Source organism: Phyllopteryx taeniolatus, chromosome 4 (assembly GCF_024500385.1).
Source record: "Phyllopteryx taeniolatus isolate TA_2022b chromosome 4, UOR_Ptae_1.2, whole genome shotgun sequence".
Lineage (NCBI taxonomy): Eukaryota > Metazoa > Chordata > Actinopteri > Syngnathiformes > Syngnathidae > Phyllopteryx > Phyllopteryx taeniolatus.
In genome coordinates, this window is record NC_084505.1 from 24319799 (window position 1) to 24341933 (window position 22135).

At 43.5% G+C, this 22135-nt stretch overlaps 1 protein-coding gene across 6 annotated transcripts in view; it reads right to left on the reverse strand.

Annotated features, from left to right (window-relative positions):
• Window positions 1–22135, reverse strand: part of bnc2 (basonuclin zinc finger protein 2) — a 201657-nt gene that overhangs the window by 64046 nt on the left and 115476 nt on the right. The gene's annotated exons all lie outside the window — the stretch shown is intronic.

Genomic DNA, 22135 nt, shown 5'->3' on the forward strand with positions numbered 1-22135 from the left:
TTATTGTTTTTGCCGTTTGATCACGATGGGGGCATTGCCAAGAATCAGAAACGGTACGGCCCCATTACCCTCCGTGTAGTACACGCAATGATTTGTGCGATTGAATCTTGTTGTTTATGTTGACTTGAGTTGTGTTGTGATGACATGACAAGATGTTATGTTTCCCCAGGAGTTCACTGGCTGTTTTTCTTGTGCGATTCACAATCAAGCCTGTCTGTTGACTGCCACATTCGTGTCAAAGCGCACGCTTCTGAATGCAGAAATTTATTATTATTTCTTTCAATTTTTGTTAACAGCTCAGCCTCAACAACGACCGAGTCCTGTTCTATTTTTTTTGGGGGGGTTCTCATTATAAAGCTATCGACTAAATTCAACATATGCTAGCAGTCGTTAACAATGACAAATTGTGACAAACACCAGATCACGAGCGTCATCGTCCTCTTCCTCTCCTCCTCCTTTTTTTTTTACTTCCCCCACTCTCATTCCTGCGCTCGCCAACTCCGTGTTAACATTTCACCGCTTCCCGATGCTAACGCCGGCCTAATGAATCTCGTGCCTTTGCGCGGGCCGGCGCTAAAACGGCCCGTAAAGTGTTCGCAGCTGCGATGCTTTCCCTTGCCTTGGCAGTGGCATTGACTTCGGGTGGGAGGAAGAAGGAGGGAGGGTGAGGGGGTGGCGGCGGTGGTGGGGGGGGGGGGGACACATGTGAGTGCAGCTGGGCCAGGGGAGGATGGGAGGAAGAGGACGAGCGAGGAGGTGGTATGAAAGGATGAGAGGAGTTGGCAAAAAAAAAAAAAGACCACAAGTCTCCGTGTTTCCAGCTGCTTTTCTCAGGGGCTCGGTTTCCTACCCCCCTCCTCTTCTTCACTTGTTTTTTTTTTTTTTTTTTTGCAAGGTCCTTCAGGTCCCAGGTTGCTTGGAGAATCACTACTCACACACATACACACAGTCACACAAACACACGGTTACAGTGAGACGCCCACTTCCACCCTCCCCTTCCACGCCTCACTTTGGGCCATCTTTGTTTAGACAGGGCTCAGGAGTTCCAGAAAAGCTCTCTCAGATGTGCTGAAGTAAGGGGAAAAACAAAACAAACTGACCCTCACTCACACACACAGGCACACACTCCAAATGTACCAACAACTACTTTGCACTCACACGTGACACACACAAGCTCACATGTGAAAGAGCCAAAATAACACTTTTAACCACAAAAATCACTCAAAACGGTACACTTTTCTTCACGGAGGTATGCATTCTTTTACAGTGTGTTAGTGTGTGTGTGTGTGTGTGTGTGTGTGTGCGTGTGTCCCGATGCCTGGATCACAGCGGCGCGGCGGGCCCGGAGCATACCTCGACATGTGTTACCTCTTTGTAATATTGACTTTGTTATAGCTAGACGAGTGGGAGAGTCGGGCCAAAGAGCGGGGGCCTTGCAGTAGTGGGGCCCCCCGAGTTCGCCTGAAAACAAATACCTGAATGAACTGTGAAAATAGAAAACACAGAACCACAATGGCGCTCCGTAAAAAAAAAAAAAAAAAAAAAAAAAAGAGAAAGAAACGGAATCAAATAAACTATAAAATTCTCACTCCCCCTGCTTGACCTTTTATATTGTCGCTCGGATTCCATCTGAGGTGCGGTGTACACCTTCTTTTTAACTGAACACGGGTAAAACTGTGTTTTTTGTTGACCCGTTTGTACAACAACTGCATTCTGGAGAGGGAGAGCGCAACATAGATCACATCATCATTCCTATCTAAACACTGCAATCGGCATCTTTCAGAAAAATGAAAAATGTCGTATGCAACTGCGACTCCACAGAAGAAATTAACACAATTTTATGTTCATATTGTATTATATTATTATTTCTTTTAGGATGTACTAACAGAACCGCTAAGTTTTCAAAATGGGTATCAAAGTGGTGTTAAGCACTTTTTTTAAACGATTGCTGTCAAATCAAAACACCGAAAAATGAATCTTTTTTTCAAAACTGGACGTTAGCTCGGTGTGAATAGGCCTCGAAAATATTGTCTGTAAGTGGAACGTTTTTTAAAAGGCGAAAGAAACAAAGTCCCATTTTGTTCTAGATTGCTATTTTTCACAAAAAGTGTACAGGTCTACCTAGATTAAGATGAAAGACCGTTTTTAAAGTCTTTGTAATTTTGAACTAAAAGCAAATAGGCAATTTGGTTTGCTTGCTTAGAAGTAATGAAACAGAACAATTTTTGACTTTACTAGATACTTTTCAAGTAACCGTAGCCTTTAGTGGATCATGGATCACGACTCGGGATGGGCATCATAATTGATCAATTTATCGTTAAGAAATCTGTCGATTTTGTGGAATTGATTGTTGATTAACTGGCACGTTGAGCGCTGTGGATTCACTCTCAACTTTTATGTTGCCTAAAAAGCACAAAATGACTCCATGTATTCTGTTAATTAAGTGATTGGCAATCGTCACATTTTGTCACTAAATAAATGAAGAACAGAAAAAAACCATTCCTGTAAAAACGAGGGAAAACGACTTTGTACGGACCCCGACATGAAGCAAGAGCGTTCATGTGTTTATTTGCAGAAATAAAAGATTGATTATCATCTTCCTGGCGGCCCCGCGAGTGCAACTCCCATCTCGTCTCTCTGCACGTGACTTTTGCTTACGCCTTTCAATAATGAAGGCGAGCTATTTGAATATTCCCTCTGTATTTAAGAGGGGGGGGGGGGGATAACTTTTATTTTATAAAAATTTTTACGCGATGCGGCGATATTAGGCATGCTAATTGGGCTCTTTGGACCTTCCCAATAGAAAGGCTAAATTAATTACTTATGTCGACAAAATGTCAGACACGTCGATCTAATAAGTACATCTGTTTGCAAGCCGCCTTGTGACTTTACTGCCGTCCTTGTGTGTGTGTCCACTACAGTTGAGTCTAATGAACAAGACGCTAACACAAAGCTTTGACGTCCTCCTTTTGCTCCTCGAATATTTATCCCGGCTTCTTGCGCTAATCAGCCACTACGGCATCGATAGTGACTCGTGTGTGTGTGTGTGTGTTTGCCATGCAAGCTCATTTTTTATGCTCAAACATGCCACTTTGTAATTATTTGCATGCCAGCTCGTGTTTGCGTGTCTTTCACGTGTTGGGGAGGGGGGGGGGGGGGGAAGCCTTTCCCCTCGCTTTTGGCTCTTTTTTAGTCCTCAAGGAAAAGCTGTATCAGCGCCTTTTTTTTTAATCAAGCGCGACTAAAACGTCGACTTGTACAAGAAGATGACGAGCCCTTGAAGTGGAAATGAGACTCTCCGCTAATCGTAAGTCAGCAAAGTGTGCAGACCACCAGACTTGATCACCCAACAGACCCCCCCAAAAAATTTACACAGCATGATTCAAGTGATAAAATTCTGATGTTTTTTTTCCCCCCTTCTTCTTCTCTCAAGTGGCATAATTAGGATATGCATCATGCCCGCGTAAAAAGTAAAAAAAAAGGATGAATGGAATCAGATGTCTTCAAATCAGAGTAAGGCCTGTCAAATGGGGATTGAAAAAAAATCGGATACATATCAGATATCTGCCAGTGTGAACAAGCTTATTTACACAGATCAAGCTCTTGATGGCAATTTTTGCAATGATCATGTGCCTAATTTACAACAACTGGCCAAAAGATGCATTTTAGTTTCATTAAAGATTGCAAATTGTTGGTAGGTGTGAATGCGAGTGTGACTGCGACCCTAATTTCCTTTGTTTAACTAGGTAAGGCTATTGAGTACCATTTCACATTTACAATGCGACCTGGAGGCAATTTATGGTTCAGTGTCTTGCCCAAAGACACTTCGACAGCGGACAGTCGGAGCTCGGATTTGACCCGCTCTACCAACTGAGCCACAACCGCCCAAAAGAGGACCACTGTAATAAACTCTTTAACGGTGTCAATCAACACAGACTGGCATTATCTACCTTCTCGCATGTAGCGTGCATGCAGGCGGGGCGATGTGCGAACGCCAACCCCCCTCCCCCCTCCCCGAGGGTCTCGGCCCTGCCACGGGGCGGCGAGCGACAGCTTGCGCAGAGATGCTCCAGCGATAGGCCTCGCTGCAGACTAATTGGTCCGCCGCTCCTCTGAGTGGCCTCGCTAATTAATTAGAAAGGCAGCCGAGCTGAAATTTTTAATCAGGACATCGGGCTCGCCAGCAAAAAGGTGCGGGGGAGGAGCGATTCGGGGGGATTCTGGGACACGCATCACCTCATCATCCTGTGTAATCCACCTGACACTGATCTCCCACTTCGTCCTATGAAGTGTCGTGTGTTTAGATACTCATATGATCTGGCGGCGTGATAAGAGAGACGATTACGGGCGTTTTTAATGATGAGAAAGCGGGCTCGGAGTTGGCACGTCTGCCTCACAGGTTTGGAGATTCAGGGTCGAATCTGGGCTCTGGCCTTTCTGTGTACTTTGAAAGGCGTCCTACAGTTGACACAACTTGTCCCCGTGACCCGCGGGTGATTTGAAGTTTCCATTTTCTGTATTCACCAGCTGCAAAAGAGGTGCCAAATTGTACATTTCATGAGGTTTTCATCACAGCTATTTTGATAGTTTTGACACCACTCTTGGAGAACGACCAATGTCACCAAAGTACACCTTCTCACTGTGAGGCAGATGAGCTAACCACCAATCCAACCTGTTGCGGTGTGAAATCCACAAAGTGAAAGAGCTTCCCTTTTACCTAGCATGTTCAAGGGAGCAACACAACCGGAACGACTGTTGTGTAAAAGCCGGAGTAGCGGGGCATTGCTGTGAAATTTCTGATTTCTCCCACCACTGTTGTGGCGAAAGCAATGGTTGCTGTCTAAGAATTAATATTTTACAAGTCACACCAAATGCTGTTTGCTGACCTCATCAAACCCTCACCTAATTGCAGCATGAGGTGTCACTGGGGCAATATTCCCCTTTCACTGGGCTGTGTGTAAAACCATAAGGCGTCCTTCTTGTATGGCTCTGATACAACTTTTTTCTGTTTAAAAGAGGCGAATAATGCATGAATCCTGACGCATTTGCAGCCATTTTAAGCACCGATCCATATTTGGATTGTCCGGCCTTGGTGGAGGTCTGCGCGGTACTCACTTTTGTTTTCCCTATCTAATCCCATTACAGCATAATATTATTTTCCCCACTTCTCCCCATCTGTACTTGGCTAATTAAAAGCAGTCACTCAATCTTACTGTAGAGCAACTATAGGAATAACAAGCTTCTTAGGAAAACAGTTGCTCGGTTTCAAGTTTCTTTGAGTGACACTAGAGGGGGGGGGGGGGGGGGGAAACTTTTCAGGTTAGGGACAAAGGCTGGTAGCAGATGTCATATGAATTCAAGAGTCATCAACTTGTTCGGTCATAGACTATTGGCATGGTAAAGTTTTTCAGTAGAAAAGCACGTCCAATGGAACTTAATGAGGGTCTAGGTCAAACAGATGGGTACCAACCACTGTGATGTGGTACCGAAAGGGCGGAACTAGATACACTGCTTTTGTCTGATGCAATGGGAGGAAGACAAAAGGCAAATTTTCTCAAACAAAGACAGACAATCTTGGTACGCAAAGTCAAACATGCTAACATGTTTGGCCACTATAAGAATGAAACGAATGTTTCAAAACAGGTGAAACATGACTTAAGACATGCTTTGTTTCTACCATGCGGTACAGTTAGTTTTAGCAAAAAAAAAAATTCTCCCAGAACTTGCAAGGGGTACCAAAAATTGGCACTGTTACAGTATCTGAAGGGCAGAGCGAGACACACAGCTGAACCAAACACTTTTGCCCCCCCCCTCCCACCCGAAAAAAAACCCATCCAGATCGAGGTTAACTATTCCAAAGCATACATCGTACCATAGTGAGCTGAAGTAATACTCAGATGGGCCTTTTCTCAAATAAAACAAATCCTGATCTTGGTGAATCATTCCATAGCATACCACGTTGTACCATAGTTAAACTAAATGTTGCGTAGACTTCATAGACCATGATAACAAACAACACCTCGCCATTGTTCTGCTCCAATCAACCCGCCCATCTTATCGTCCAAAACAAACACGCGCCGCCATTTTTTATGGCTTTGTTTCACAGGTCGTTAGGCGAAAGAGAGAAGATTAGTTTTCCAGACAGCCGCATTATTATTGTGCAGTTACGACGATCATCTTCATTAAGGCTGTGGTCGCTCGCGTGGGGAAGACGGGAGGCGGGGTGATTGAAAGTAGAAGGGGTGTTCTATTTAATGTATGTGTTAGACACCATTTCTGTCTTTGAACATCTACTCCAAAGAATCACTGGGGTCGCCTCTCCGGCTCCACTAATTTGATGGGCATGAAACAAAAGTTAATGAAGCAGCAGCGTCGCTCCCAGGCCAGGTCCTCGCAAAACAGCTTTGCTCTGCAGCTGCACATATGTTCCCGAGGCAGGAAGATACGTGCCCTGTCGCCGAGCTAATTAGCATGTGTTAGCTGGTGAGCGAGCGAGAGCGGGGTGGCCCTGTGTGATGTGTACTGAAGTGGAGTAAAACACTGGGGCAAGGACTGCGCTAATGGCCCATTTCCTCCCAGCGGGGGCCCCTCCCTGAAGTTGTGTGCACGAGCTGGCATCAGTGCAGCCACGGGGCGCCCGCCGGGCTGCCAAGGCGCCGGCGGGGGCAAAGGTACGCCTGCGACCGGCCCGGATGCCGCCGTTCTACACAGCGCGATGAGCTTTGTAACGCAACGGCGGGTGACGACGACAGGCTAATGCATGCTAACACATTCACCGGCCTGTTCAATGCAAGTGAAGCAGATTGGGTTGCAAAAATGTAACACTTACTGTATAAACCGTACAAATGTCTGGGAATTAATAGAGAACATTTATTATGAATTGACGCTATATAAGTACAACACTAATTATTTAATTGTATTTGTGTACCAAGAAAATGGAATTTTAATTTTGCTACATAATTTTGATTGAAAAAAAATATTTGATGCGAATTCATTTGCATATCTATCCTGTACTGAGGGTCCTTCATTCATTCCCATTTACATGGCAAACTGCATATGCCTTTGGTGATAATTTTTGGGTAAAAACAGTACAGTAAAATTCATAAATTCACCTATTTGTGTTTTTTTTTTTTTTTTTTTTAATGCCCGGCAGAAGCTAAATTGAGCCTGGGTTGTTAGTGGAGTTTACATGGAGTCTTCGCTGCATTTCAGTAAATTATTTCGAAATATAAAAACATCTTTAGTGTTGTAAAAATGAGTTTGATATTGTCTTAAAATGTTTAGATTCATGCTTTAAACTATTAATATGCACAATTAAAATGTTTTTTTAAATGTTAGCTTTTAATAAGTTTGGAATATGTTTTTTTTTTTTTATTTGGATATAGAGTACATTAATATTTGATATCCATGCATTTTTTTGTAGACGTTGTCCTCATTAGAGGACGAGAGGCGGGGTACATCCCGGATTTGTCGAGAGTCAATTGCAGTATATTTGATCAATTTCATTTAACCAAATAACAATACTTCTTAATACATTGACAAAATTTGTCAAAAATCAGTCAATAATCAGTTGTTATTATTACATTAATGTTAGTTAATTCCCATGGATGGAAGCGATACTCCCAACTTTGTCCAAAATTCATTTTCAGAAATTTAACCCTTGAATTTTCCAGAATTTTTTTGTAAACAGACTTCTGCGACTGCATTATTTACCGGACTCTTGGCAGCCTGTTTGGCACTTGGTTAGCAGTGGCGAGTGTATCTCTGTCAGCTTGAGTAAACAAACAGTGGCGACATGTTTTGACAGAGCAAATGGCGCCACACAGACGCATGCACAGGGTAGAAAAAGAAGAGGAGATGGAGGGTGTGTGGGGGAGTGCATCCATATTTATAGGGCCTTTCTAGCGTTTGTCCCCAGGCCAAATTGTGTGACTATACTCAGCTAATGTCAGAGAAGCACTTAAAGCAGGCATTTCCAACATGTCAGGGCCAGCGGGGAATACACGGAAAGGATACAAGGAACACACTTTTTTTGCAAATAAAAAAGACCCCTTTGTGTTGTTCGCTTGGACAATCATGTTTCCACCAATCAGCATTCAGTGAAGGAAACACGGAAACATAGAATGAAACTGAGATTTTCTCGTAGTCGACTTGCCTTCCTGCTGTCATCAGTGTGACATCATATCTGCGCGAAAAAGTGTAACATGAATGAGAAGCGACTCATGAATGCTCTGTCAGTCAGAATCCTCGATTGTCTCGACATACGACGTTTCGAGGTTAGAAACGACGCACAACGAGCTAGTTCACGCAGTGGAAAAATAAGTGGTCATGTGGCACAAGAAGACATGCTACCAGGGTATTCACACTTTTCTCACGGATCCTTTCCTTAGCTATACGCTAAAAAATCACTATTTTTGTAACGCATTCTTAAGATGTCACAAGATGGTGCCAAAACCCTGGCTAAAAGGAAAGTAGTCATTGGTGACAAGGAAGTATTGTTGGAGTGATATATCTCAACTGAGAGACAAACATCCTTGTATGTTGGGGAGGAGCTCAGTTTAGCCTGTGTTGTTAGTGGAAGTTATGGAGAATCTTCTCCACATTTACACGTGCTTTTTTTCCTAAATCAATTTCAGTTTGAAATAATATTCAAGTGTTTGAGGGTTAAATCATTATAAACCTTTTGTGAGGGTGTCAATTACTAATTTTGCTTGAGCTGCTTTCACTGATCTGATGCGCCAATTTTGCAGGATTGCTGTTTGAAACGCGAAACAGATCTCAATATGTCAAGCGAGACCACCATTTGGTTACAATACCACTGCTGTCGGTACTGGTAACTTGGTGTGGTATCGATTGACTGTATTGGTACCCTTCACAGCTTTTGACAGTGCAACAGTGCTGAGCTGTACAATTAAAAAACAATGTTTATCAATGTTGTTGTGACACGAGGGATGGCGTTGACATCGAGGGAGTAATGTCATGACTGGTCTTGAACGGCCTTGTTGACTTTGGTCACCTGTTGCCGTGTCGATCCATGTGCCAGGTGGCCCCTCCCCCGACACCCTTTCGCTACCCCCAACAAGACGAGAGGGGTGTAGGATCTCCTTTTAGCATCGCCTGTCATCATCTCAGCACTTAATCGCTTTGCCGGAGCCATTACGCGTCCGCTGAGACATTGGAGGCTTAGTCGTTTGTTTGCTGCCAGTTGTGCGACAATATTTTGGGGCGAACTCAAGTTTTCAAAGGGACATTACTGTACATTACATTATTGTAGCTAACCCTTGAATTGATCGACTCTAGTACTGCTTTTACCAATGTGAGGTGATTTTCCAAGAAAATAAGCATAGATGCAACACAAATCGCAAGCGCAGTATGTAGGCTTTTCGAAGAGACTTTTGATGGTAAATTCCATAGACAAGGAGGCCCTGTTTTAAGTGTGACAATTCCAAAAGTTTGGACTTTTGGATGTGTTGTTATCGTGAATTCCAGTGCTGGAAACAACTGGGTATATGTTGCAATATTATACAGTATACTGGATATAACGGTATTCATTTTCTGGTCAGATGAGTAGCCATGTTGAATACAGAAAAGTTACTCTAAGAATTTGAAAGAGGGTTAGAGTTAGTTTGGTGAGCAATTGGATTGGGGCCAGATTAAGACAAAAACAGACTTGTTTCATGACCTCCTAGGCCAAGGATGTCTCATTGGTTTTGTTGCGGGCCACATTGTAGTTAAGGTTACCCTCAGAGAGCTGCTGTGAAACCATATACACAAAAAAATGACGGATAACTAGTTTTAAAAACAGCTCCTTAAAATTAACTTGTTCAACTATTCTAATTATTTGAAAAAGGTTCAGAAAAAATTGTTGCGATATCTGTTTTGTCTTGCAGTTTTGGTCCAGATTTAAGCAAGAAACGTGAATAAGATGCACATGATTTGATTTAATGTGCCACACAAAAAAATCTGGCTCCCGGGCTTTGAGTTTACCACCCAGGACCTCGGCTTTAAGTGCAGACAAAGTGGCTTCAAACATCCATAGTTGACCAGTCCGTGAAGAAGCCACTTCGCAATCAAGGCGAGACCACCACTTAAAGCCCCCTTAGCTTCCATATTATTTAGGCATTACCACATTTGGGCCCCACTGCCTAATGTATGTCAGCGGGGTGTAAAATTAGAACCAAAAAAACCAACACTGTACTTTAAATCCATGAGTCTTTCCCCTTTCCTTCCTTATATGCAGGCTTTCTTCCACTGCCAGATGCTAATAAGCCGGCTAATTCTATTAGGACTTTTTCCAAATACATAAAAAAAAAGAGACTGTGTGAATACATTTGCTATGGACAGAGAGAAAAAAACCCTCCTGGATAGGCTTCAGTGTTACAAAAGAGCCAAGTTGTTGCTGAGCTTGTTAGCAAAAGACTCTGATCCAAGGCTGGCGACTACATCGAGGTCTCTTAAGTGTCTGTCACCCTGATCCAACCAGGCGAGAGCGCTTTGTAGGCTCTGCTTCCTCAGCCGGCCTCGCTGAGGAGCGAGGGAGGGGGAAGAGGCGAGGAAGAGGAGTCTCGCCGTGCCTGTAGCTGCAGGTGACAGCGATGCCTTTTTGTTGTCAAATCCTGATACAGCCTTGACATGAAAAAGCCCCCGGTCTTTGGCCTTCCTTCCTTCCTCTCTGTAGGCCTCAAAGGCTTAGATAGCGAGCAAACGAGTCGCTCTCGTCGTCATCCTCGCTTTTGCTCCTCCATCGCCACCTGCTGCCTCCCTCGCCTATCGTACCCCCTCCTGCTCCCCCCTCCCCGTCTCTGGTTTATAGATCTGAGTATGCTCTCAGGAGGAAAACACAAGTCAAGCCATTGTCATTTCAAACGGCACGATAACCAGACACGAGGCTGCCCACTGACAACTCTGGGGAACCGGCCTTGGCTTTGACTGTTAGCTCCTCTCTCGCTCACTTCCTCAGTCTTTCTTCCTCTCAAACTCACCTCCTTCCTACCCCCCACCCACCGCCCCATTGGAGACCCGGTAGCCAGTTGTTTGTTACTGCGCCTCTCCTCACTTCTGGCAGTGCTTGAGGAGGGGGGGGCAAGGTCGGCTTTCTCCGCATGACAGTTCCCTGCCTCTCGACAAGGCGAGTAATCAATACTTTCGGACTTTTGGCGCTCCCCTCTGTGTAACAACAACACTGTCCAGGCATCCCTTAACGCCATCCGCCCCCACACCCTTCAATCGCATTCTTAGAGACCCTCTTCAGGCACAAAACAATTGCAACATATTAATAATAATAATAACAACATTAAATTGGCTGGGAAGGCTGCAGCCACAGGAGGAAAAGCACAATTGAAAATGAATGGATGGAAATTGGGAGATTCATTCACCATCCGTTCAGAACAGAAGGAGATTCGCCAAATGAGAAACGTGCTAATTGCCTAGTAGTAGAAGGCAGTCTTTCACACAAAGCTGAGCTAAGGGCCACTCGTTTTAAAAACGGCACTAAAGCCTTTTTCACTGCCAGATCGACGCAGGGAGAAGGCACGCGGTAGTACGTCCCACACCGATTGTTAAGAGAGCGTGCGCAAGGCCAATTACCGCTGCCATCCTTCAGCAGTCAAAGTGACTAAAACTCCTTCCGCCCCTGCGGGAGGGGGTTGCGGGGGGAGCCACAATCGACCGGCGTCCCCTCGTCCCTCGGCGGGACACGCTGAGCGTGTTCAGGCGGATCTCCATCAACATTATCTACCCCCACTTGCCTTACTCCCTCGCTTCAGCCGGAGTCAGGAAAAGGCATCAAATGAAACAGCCACTTTAATGAATTAGATATTGAGCTGTTCATTAAAAAAAATCAAAGTCAGCACGCCAGACACGATGTGGAGTGTAACCCAGGGATGAACGGTTCTTGTTTAGCGGGCTCATAAAGCCCCCTCCCCCCAACCCCCTTACGATCTGATGACTTTACCAAATGTTGGCCAGAAATGTTTCATGTTCTCGAATTAGGTGACTCCGCTGTATTTTTCCTGGCGAGTTGCACTTTAGCGAGGCGACTTCTTGACGTTACACGGAGTGTGGAAGAGTAACGCGATACGTGCGCGCAGGAAGATATCTGTTTTCGTTGGCCAGATCCGCGGGTCATTCCTAAAATCCTGCTAGCCGCTCCCGACGCTGCTGACGAGCAGGACGTTGCCTTAGAAAGCCTTCTGACAGAGGAGAATGATTCAAATCAAATCAAATCGACAGCAATCAGCCGGTAGAAGACAAACAAAAAGGCAGTCGCGATCGCGGAGATTAAGTCTCCAACCGCAGTCGGACATAATTGACGGGGATGTTTCCTTCCTCTCGAGTCCCATGCAACTCTCTGGATGGGTTGGTGACAAGCTTTTCTCATCAATTTAAAAAAAATAAAAATAGCCTATTGATTTCCCCCTTTGCCTGATTTTGCAACTCAATGCCATAGGGCTGGGGACAAAAAACAATCCAATAACTGTGCTAAGTCGACTTTAAAAAATGGTCGACACAACATTTTTGCCGCGAAGCTCTGAAGTTCCGCCCGGAACCGTGTTTTCGCCGCCGGAACCAATTTTTCACATGGACATTTATTGCAGACAGAAGCAGTGTTGGTGTTGGCCACTGATGACAGAGGTGCGTCTGTAAGTGTATTTTAAGACACTGTCAGATGTGCATTGTACATATAACATGATGAAGGAGTGAACTGAATAGAGTTCGCAATCTAAAATGGTCATCGCTAGTGCGCTAATGCTAATCGCGAATGCTAACCATTTAGCAAAGGCTGACTTTGTTGTCTCAAATACTGTACAGAGTTTATACCATACACTCGGTAACAATGAATGCAGTTTAAGGATAAAAATCCAGCCCTCATAAATGAGAATAAAATCCATGTTAGTAGTTTTTCTTTGGTACTTGACGAAATATCCATTGGATAATCGATTCTAAACATTAGATCGTGACAACCCTACTTTCAACACATTTTAAGTCATACTCCAAGGAAATGTGTTCGAATGCCCATTTCTACTGACTAGAAAAATTTCACACCGACATCCTCCCTGCCATCACACAGCTACTTTTCAAGTCGCATTTTGCCAAAAAAAGAAGAAGAAAAAGGGGACCACATGAGCATTGCACATCTGTACACATCTGTACAGTGTCAGCAGCCTGCCTGGCTTGCCAGTGATCAAATAACGAAAAACCAGCACAGCGGAAATAAGTCGTCTGGAGCCCGGGCTGGAAAAAGCCCACTTGTCGTCTCCCGAGGAAGTACGGGGATATCGCAAACAAGAGCCCCGAGCTTTATTTTGCTGGGAGCTGGAACCGTAGATCCGCTCTTCCGTGTCATTTGTACAAATTGCTGAGCTTTCCTTTCTTGCGACGTTGCGAAAAGGTGGCCGTTTCTTTTTTCTGCGGACACGCAGGGTGACCCTTCCAGATTTTCACTCCACCCTCCCACGATGTACCGCTGCTCGCATCCCAGAAGCCTCAGGGGTGGGATGGCGCCTCGCCAGTAGCTGTTGCTGTTGTTGGCAGACAGTATCCTCCGTGGCCTCAGTACTTACTTGTGTTAGGGCATATAACACGATACACGCAAAAGGCCGACGAGAGTACACCACCGCACACGTACACATACACACATATGCCATGCGTGCGCCTCAACACACGTAATTATGCACAAAATCACTCCGCTCGCCACTCATCCACAGACGAGCCGCAGCCTCAAAGGAAACAAGGCGGGTTAAAAAAGCCCGATGTATCCTTGACGGCTTCATCTGGTTCCAGTTTGGTGCAGATGCTCCGCTTTTTATTGCAGCACTTCTTGTGTTTCATGGCAGATTTAGTCGGCGGTTTTGGTGCTGGCTGCTCCAATGGTGGCACGTCTACTTGTAAACTGTGGCGCACCAATAAGGTACTTTGTTACCCTGACCCGTTGCGACGCATGAACACCCACCTTTTCAATGCATGAGTCTGTGTATGTGTGTTTGGGGGGTGGGGCGGGGGGGGGGAGTGGAGTGACCCAGCGGTAATGCCTCGAGCAGGTAATTGGCCTGTTTGCTGCTGTTGGACGTTGATGTAAAGACAACCTGTAAGGCAACGCAAGCCATTAATGTGTTTGACGCTCCGCGGTCAACACGTTCCACCTTCATTTTTTTTAGGAAATGAACCTAATCAACCCTCTCTCAGGGCCTTTGCTGAAATACGGCACATTTCTTAGTATTCATCTCGAGTGTTTTAAGTGCTATAAAAACTTATCGCTCAATTTCCACAATGCAAATTTAAAAATGTACGGTACAGGGCAAATAACTAAATTTGTTAAAGGTGACACACACTATGATTGAAAATTAAACTTATACAAGTGGAGTGCTTGCGCACCCATCAAGTGTGACCTTAAACAACTAAGTAATTCTCTGAAAATGTGTGTGCGAGGAAGCTGTTCTGAATTTTGCCACACTGTGATGTCAATATTCCGCTCATTTACATGATGACTGCCCCCTCACCGATTTTCTCCAACCCATGACTTAGCAGCTATGCAGGGTGAAGATCCGATTTCCAGGCAACTAACATATTTGTGTTTGCTGATGTGTCTGCTGCATGTGCCACATACAAAGAGCCACGCAAATTGTCAAGTGTACGACGTGAAGTGTATGAAGTGCTTCTTCCATGAGTGAAAATTCTTTTTTTTTTTTTCTTTACAGGTGCTCCACCCCCGGTGGTCATGGGAACAAAAGTTGTACTCGCTATTGGCCCAGCAGTATATAGAACAAGGTAAACTCTTGCTCACTTGCATGAGACAGGACCGCCCTCTCAATAATTATAGGGATATTTCTTACTTCCAAGCAGTCTTGAATGGAGCATTAGTGATGTAACCCCATGTTATGTGTAAAAGAAAGGCCAAAAGGTAAAGAAGGCAACTTCAGAGGCAGTTTTGAACTCTAATCTAAATTCCCCACACACATTTCACCAGTGTGTGCGTGTATGTGTGTGTGTGTGGGGGGGGGGCAGTGATTCTGGAGTGGAGCGCTGAGTGGCGCTTAACTAGCTCGCTGATGGTTTAAATGATTTCATCACTATCAATGACGGCGATGGCGGCCTCCCGCGTCGCTCTGCCAGATGCTCGGGGACCCGCTCGCTTCTTCACGCCGAAAATCCTCCACCGGCTGTTAGGTGGAATCATTGTTCTCCACAAAGCTCGCTACAGGCTTGAGTTTTCGTCATCCTCCCTGAAGGCCCCCGCAGATACTTGAGTGGCGTGGAGATGGCGTTAGCGCCCGTTTAAGGCTCAAATGTTAGCATAACTTACATTAAATGCCATTACGTTCAGCGAAAAGACTGCCAAGTTATTCTGCATTTTTGAAAGAAAGAAAGAAAAACTTTTTTTCAGTAATAAAGTGAGCTATTTTAAACTGAAACAGGTTTTCAAGAAAACAGTTGTATTTTACGAGAATGAAGACAGATTTCTTTCAAGGAAAAAAAAGTGTTTGTGAGAAAAAAGCTGTAATTTTACAAAAATAGTCTGATTTCTTATCGGGGGAAAAAATGTGAGAAAAAAGTCAGGTTTTTTTTTCCAGAAAAAGAAAAAGATGCATATGAAAATAAAAACAGAATAAATGCACTTTTTTTTTCGAAATTTATAATTATTTCTTTGAGAGAAGCATTCAAGATTGTGAGGGGAATAAAGTCAATTTTGTCCGAGGGAAAAGAAAAAAGAAAAAAAATTACATTTATGAGAGAATAACAGTCATGAGCTTATTCTTATTCTTAATAAAGCATTATGTTTTTAAGGATCAAGTAATATTTTGAGTGAAAAAAAGATGCAATCTCATGAAAATGTCATACTCTATCAGGATGTTGTAATATTCCGAGATTGCAGTCACAATTTGACCTCTGGGGGGGAATAAGTTGAAGTGTCGAGTGAATTTCAACATTCAGAGACACCTGTCACGCATCCATCGACCAGCCGTCGGCTCTCTCTTCATACCTCTCTCATTTACAGTTGCTTCACTGAACTACCTCTTTTTCATGTTTGCTCAAAGCAGAAGACTCTTTTCCTCCCAAATGCTCAATCAGTCCCAACATGACACAAAGCCCCCCCGTCCGTTTTGACAATCACAGGCGGATGTTTCCAATGCATGCGCTGTGTGACCTGGCGCTTATTTACAGCCCAATGACTAATCAACATGTGTTTTCACTGCGCAGGTACTCCAGTGTCAGCCATTTGGATTTAATACAATAACTGATTGCCTTTAATCACAGCCAAATGTGATTTTTTTTTTTTTTTTTGCTCCAAAGTAATGCTGAATCACTTCCACATACCTGAAAGTCAGAATATTGATTTAACAAGGCTCATTAGTAAAGTCACTTTGGGAGTGAACTTGAGCGTGTACACTACGTTTGTGTGTCTGTGCTTTTGGATGTTTGCATGCACGGTTATAATTTTCCCAGAGCCTCATTGATTCTGAGGCTCCCGCCTCCACGAGAAACAAGAGGGAGGATTATGTGGACGCAGATATTAGGCCATTCATTTCGCAAGCTTACACGTGAAAATATTGACGCTTCCCAGATCCTCTCCGTTCCCGTCCTCGGCCTTGCAGAAATAAATCTCTCCAGCTACGCCGCATTGATAAGCCATCGATTTATTAGTTGGTGGGGATCTCGTAAATAAGCAAACGTATTGGATTTTGCTTTAATTATTCAAGTCCTCAATTGATTCTTATGGGTATATTTTAGTATTCTATGCTAAAATGACAGCCTGAGAACTATTTGATGAAGAATAAAAGAAAAAAACAAAACAGCGGACTACAATTTTCGCTAAAAGATAGAATTAGTCAGTTTCAGGGTCAAACTGTTGACCATCGTTATAAAGAGTACAAACATTTTAAGTGTAAAAATAAGTTAAACACAATAGAAAATAAATTGTGGAAACTGTGTCACTTCACAGGTGACTAAAGACAGATTCATTTGGGCATCATAACACATTTCGTGTTTACCTTCACTAGCATAAAAAATTTGGGAAAAATTTATTTTTAGGAAAATATAAGGATTTTTAAAAACCAAAAAATTCTGAGAAAAAGATACCTATTTTTTCAGCAAAAATAGAGACTCTTTTTTCTTTTCATTTTTGGGAGAATGAAATAAGTTTTTTTTCATATAAGTAAAAGAGTGTTTAGAAAAAGAGCCTGAAACCTTTGAGAATAAAGTCACATTTTATAGCATAAAGTCAGATATTTTCCCACGAATAAAGTTCCACTTTTTAAAGAATATATATTGGTACTAACATAAATGGTAATTTACAAGAATAATGTAGCGACGCAACCTCTGGGGTTTGGTGCGACTTTAGAGGCCGTTTTGCCCAGACCGAATGTTGAATGTTCCCCGGCTAACCTATTGAGAAATCCCATGTCTTGCTCTTAGCTCAGTTTAGCTTAGCCTGTTAGCATTGCGCTAACAGTGAAGCAGTATATTTGCCGCTCCACACAACAACAAGAGTTACTTTTCTGACACTGATAAAACAGACTGACAAGCAAGAGACCCCCAGGTGATGTACTGGCCCCTACTGGCTTGGAGTGTGAGTATGAATCTGGTGTCTTTAATTGATGCATAAACATGAGTGGGATTAAACAGGTACACACACACACACGCTCACAAAAAACACACAATAAGACAGCAGGCTTCCAGTGAAATGGAAGTCATGTCCCAGCATAGCGGACATGGGATAGGCAGTCTAGAGGGGAACAAAAGAAGCGGGAGAGAGTGCAAAGGTTGTCACACACTAGTCACAGAAGGAGGAGGGTGGAGGAAGGTGGTGAAGGGTAGGGGGGTGTTGTGTAGGGGATTTTGCGTTCCAGCCCTCTCACATCTGTTATTCGTTTGTCCCGAGCTGGGAGGAAAATAGCAGGAAGCGTTCTGCCGGTGGCGCGAGATGAAAAGACAAGAAAATTGAATAAAAAAACATGTGTCGCACATACGCCGCCGCTGATTGGATGTGTCCCGCAGACATATGTGCCCTCCCGGGGGGGCGCTGCCAGCTTGCACACACACACACACACACACACACACACACACACCAATGCGGGAAGATTCCTTTCATTCATAAAAAGAGCTTGGCACACTTTCTTCGTGGCACGACATCACACTGTGGTGTCTGTCCAAACCTCATCCCAATACAAGAAACCCCCGCTATATCACGGTTCATCTTTTGCGCCCCTGCTATTTTAAGCGATGGTTTTTTTATGGGTTTTTACAGTATATAGGCATGTCCGAATTTAGAGGTGCGTGCTTTTAATCCAGTACCATGTTGGCACGATAATGCCGCGCATCCATTAACAGCACTGTTAATGGATGACATGTAATAGAAGTAATAATTGCCCCCACCCATTGTTACTAGTATTTTTTTTTCAAACTGTTATCATGCATTTTATTCTCATTTATGAGGGATGGACTGCAATCCTTAAACTGCATATGTTGGTACTGAGTGTATGGCATAAAGTTGGTGTACAGAATTTGAGACAGCAAAATGGTAAGTGCTAAGCAGTTAGCATTTGCGATTAGCATTAGCGTGCTAGCGATGACCATTTTAGGTCGAAAAACGCTGACTACCATTCAGCTCACTCGTACTTATCATGTTACATGTACATTACACATCTAAATTCGCTTGCAGACGCGCCTTTGTCGTTTTTGGCAAAGTTTATCATTGGCCCAACACTGCGTCCATCTGCAATAAATGTCCATGTGAAACATGGGTTCCAGGCGGAACTTTTTTTGTTGTTTTTTTTTTGGTCCCGGTGGAGCTTCAATGCGGAAATTTTGTGTTGACCTATTTTTAAAGTTGACTTAGCCGAGTTGTTTTGTTTTTGTTTTTTTTCCCCAGCCCTAGTTTGAATGAACATTTCGGTCCTTTGCTTTCTAAGTTTTATGTGTTCATATGTAAACAGCTTGACACAAGCTGTGTGAGCAAGAGAGGCTTCTTTACATTACCTCAAAGTGACGTTATACTATAGTCTCCCATTTCTTGACAGTGAGAGCGTCAGAGCAGTCAAGTTTTAGCTCCATATCGTGGACTTTCACCTGTCGCTGTTGGGTCAGGCAGGAAGATAAACGGGGTTCGACTAGTTAGAAGCATGTCGTGCCGTTCCACAGTTCAGTTAGTGACTGCTTAATATTGTGTGCAACCAATAATTAATTTAACATCAAAACATAATGGCACTGTTCCATGGCCCGAATCACAACAGAATGTGTATGTGCAAGCTTTACGTTTGACTATGCATGTGCCCTCTCCTGTTTAATTACATTTCACCTTCGCTTTGAGGCAGAGGCAAACAGTGCTATAATTACCGGAAACACCTGCTTTAATTTTTCATGGAAATCTATCCAGTGTCTGTGTGTGTGTTCATATTTATTCAGCGTGAACGCTTCAGAAGAATATTTGCTGCAAATAACACTCAAGTCTAATTTCACCTTTGCAGAGTCTTATTTCACAGGGGCATCAAATAAACATCCTTTGCAAAAATCATTTTTCCCCTGTTCACTTTTGAACAAGCACACCTTTAAAATATTAATAGTCGCTTTTTACAGGGCCAAGGAGACAAAAGGAGTGAAGAGACTTAAATCTATCTATTAAAAATGAGCAACATGCATAAAAGTGGGGGTGATGAGCATGCACAATCCTGTGGGATGCAAAGGTGTGAGCCACTACTAAATGCAACGCAATTGGAGCGATTTAGGAATGAAGAGATCATACAAAAACAACATGATTAATAGTACTGCAAAGTGCAAAAAGCATGAGGCATTAGCTTGTGTTCTGAGGCGAGCGGCTGTGTCCACATCACTGGTTAGTTATGTAGCTTTTAGCAAATCGGCTAGCTAAATGGATCATACATATCTTATCATGACTTAAAAAACAAAACAGAACAAAAAAACTAAATAAATTAGATGAGAATATTTAGTACTTCTACGAGTATTCTCTTTTGGTACGACAGAAAACAGGAGGCGAAAGTTTATATTGTGATTGCCATTGGTTTAGCTAGTTGTATGGCTACTTGGTTAAATTAACTGGTTAGTAACCTGTATTGTACAAGTGCACATAATCATCCAAGATATGTTTTAACATAGTTGGTTAGTTAGTTAGTTAGTAAGCATCGCAATTCCAGATGTTTAAAAATATATTTTCGGAGTAAAAGTATTTTAAAAGTAAAGACTGTTCTGAAGGTTAATGAAAGCATAGCATTAAGCGACACTAACTTTTTGGAAGAAAAAAAACAAAGCATTTTTAAAGATGATCAATTAGCAACAAGCTAAATATATATTTTTAAAATGAATAGCAACTAGCTAGCTAGTTGGTTAGGAAGATTCTCCGTTTCCATCCAAAATAGGATTGAAAAATTAATCAATATTGAAGCTAAAAAAGTCAGGTGAGATATTATGTTTCCATTGTTGTTTGCTAGTTGGTTAGCTAATTACTAGGTAGCTTCTACACATAAAAGGCTTGGGCTTATATTTTGATTGCCATTAGTTTAGCTAGCTAGTTAGTTGGCTAGCTGTGTTCCGCAAATGTACTTACACGGACCAAAGAAAACACCTTTACATTTTTTGCACGAATCTGGATGTACAGTAGATGCAAAACAAGATATTTATTTGCACCTTCCACAATTACAGAGTCTGCTGGCATTTGGGGGAGCCGGGCGGGGCATTGACCCACTGGATCAAGCAGCAGACGGAGTAATCCAGTGAAAAAAGCTTGCTGTGTCGTGTGCGCGGAAGTCAGCATACACGCTGGCCTTGATGGGGCTGGACTGACAACCACAGTTTCACTTTATTGGATCGGTTCTTGCCATGTCAGCATCATCAGTGACATGAACGTACGCTCTTGACGGCAATATGCTAACACGCTATAAGCCCCTGACAGAGCCACACACCCACGTGTGGGGGTTTGTGGCGGTGGGCCGGGCGGCCGCTGGCATGCTTTGCTGTTCTTTGATATGCGTCACTCATTAAAAATAGATGGTGAGCAATCATTACAGACATCGGAATTAATCTAATTAGCCCGGCACGCTAGGCCTCCCTCCGGCTCTGCAAACAGAGAGCCAACTGGCTCTCGGCGGCCGCAAATGCTACCTCGCTACTGCTGTGTACTTGCGGGTAAGAAGGCAGAGGGGGTCCGAGGTGGGGGGGTTGAGATAATCCGCCTTGACTTATTAATACGCGCAAACAAGATTTAGCTCCTCAAAGCAAACAAATGATGGTGAGACGAACAAGAGGATGGTGGTGGGGGACAAAGAGCAACATGGAGAGACGGCGAGCAGGCGTAGATGAATTATTTAAGACTGTGCGGACTCAATGAGCATCAGGAAGTGCAGCTACTAGCGGTAAAACGTCAGGGATGGGGGAAAAAAACACTGTTATTCCCCACACAATCATGGAAAATACCTTAATTGATTTGACATTTTGGACAATTTTGTGCTTTGCAAACAGCTTGAGGGAGAGGGTAATTTTGGAATAAACTCAGTAGCCCCTTTCACACGGGCCACCGAAGCCGGGTTTTTCCCAGCTCACAGTTCTGTGTGGAACGTACCGATGCGGCGATTGGGGGGTTGAAGTTGACCCGCAATGAGCTGGTGTCCGACACGTTGTGTGCATGCAGGAGTCCACAACTCACTGCTCAAACCCCTTTGTGTTGAAAGCAATTGTCGCTCCCGCGATGCCGTCGTCACACATCTAATTTTCTGAATCCGCAAAGCTACAGTGGCTGTTTAAACGCACAACATTTTGTGTGAAAAGTAGAGGAATAAATGCTGCTCTACTGTTACAACTCTGATGTGACAATTGGGTGGAAAGGCAGTGTGAAAGGGCCATACAGTTCCACTTAACGCATGTCCCCAGCCATAAACACAACTTTCTCAGGCAGTAGGAAGTCAAAGTTGTTGTTAAGTCCAGGTACACACATAAAGATAATCGAGCTGTCTTTATTGTGATTTTGTCCCAACCCAACCAAAAAACGACAAATGCCAGATTATTTGATGTTTCATCCTATAAGATTATTCTGTGGTCTGAGGTGTGTTAAGAGTGAAGTTGTCCTGATATTTTGGGTCCGGAACAGGCTGGTGCCGACAATATTCTGTATTTACAAGCAAAAATTGTC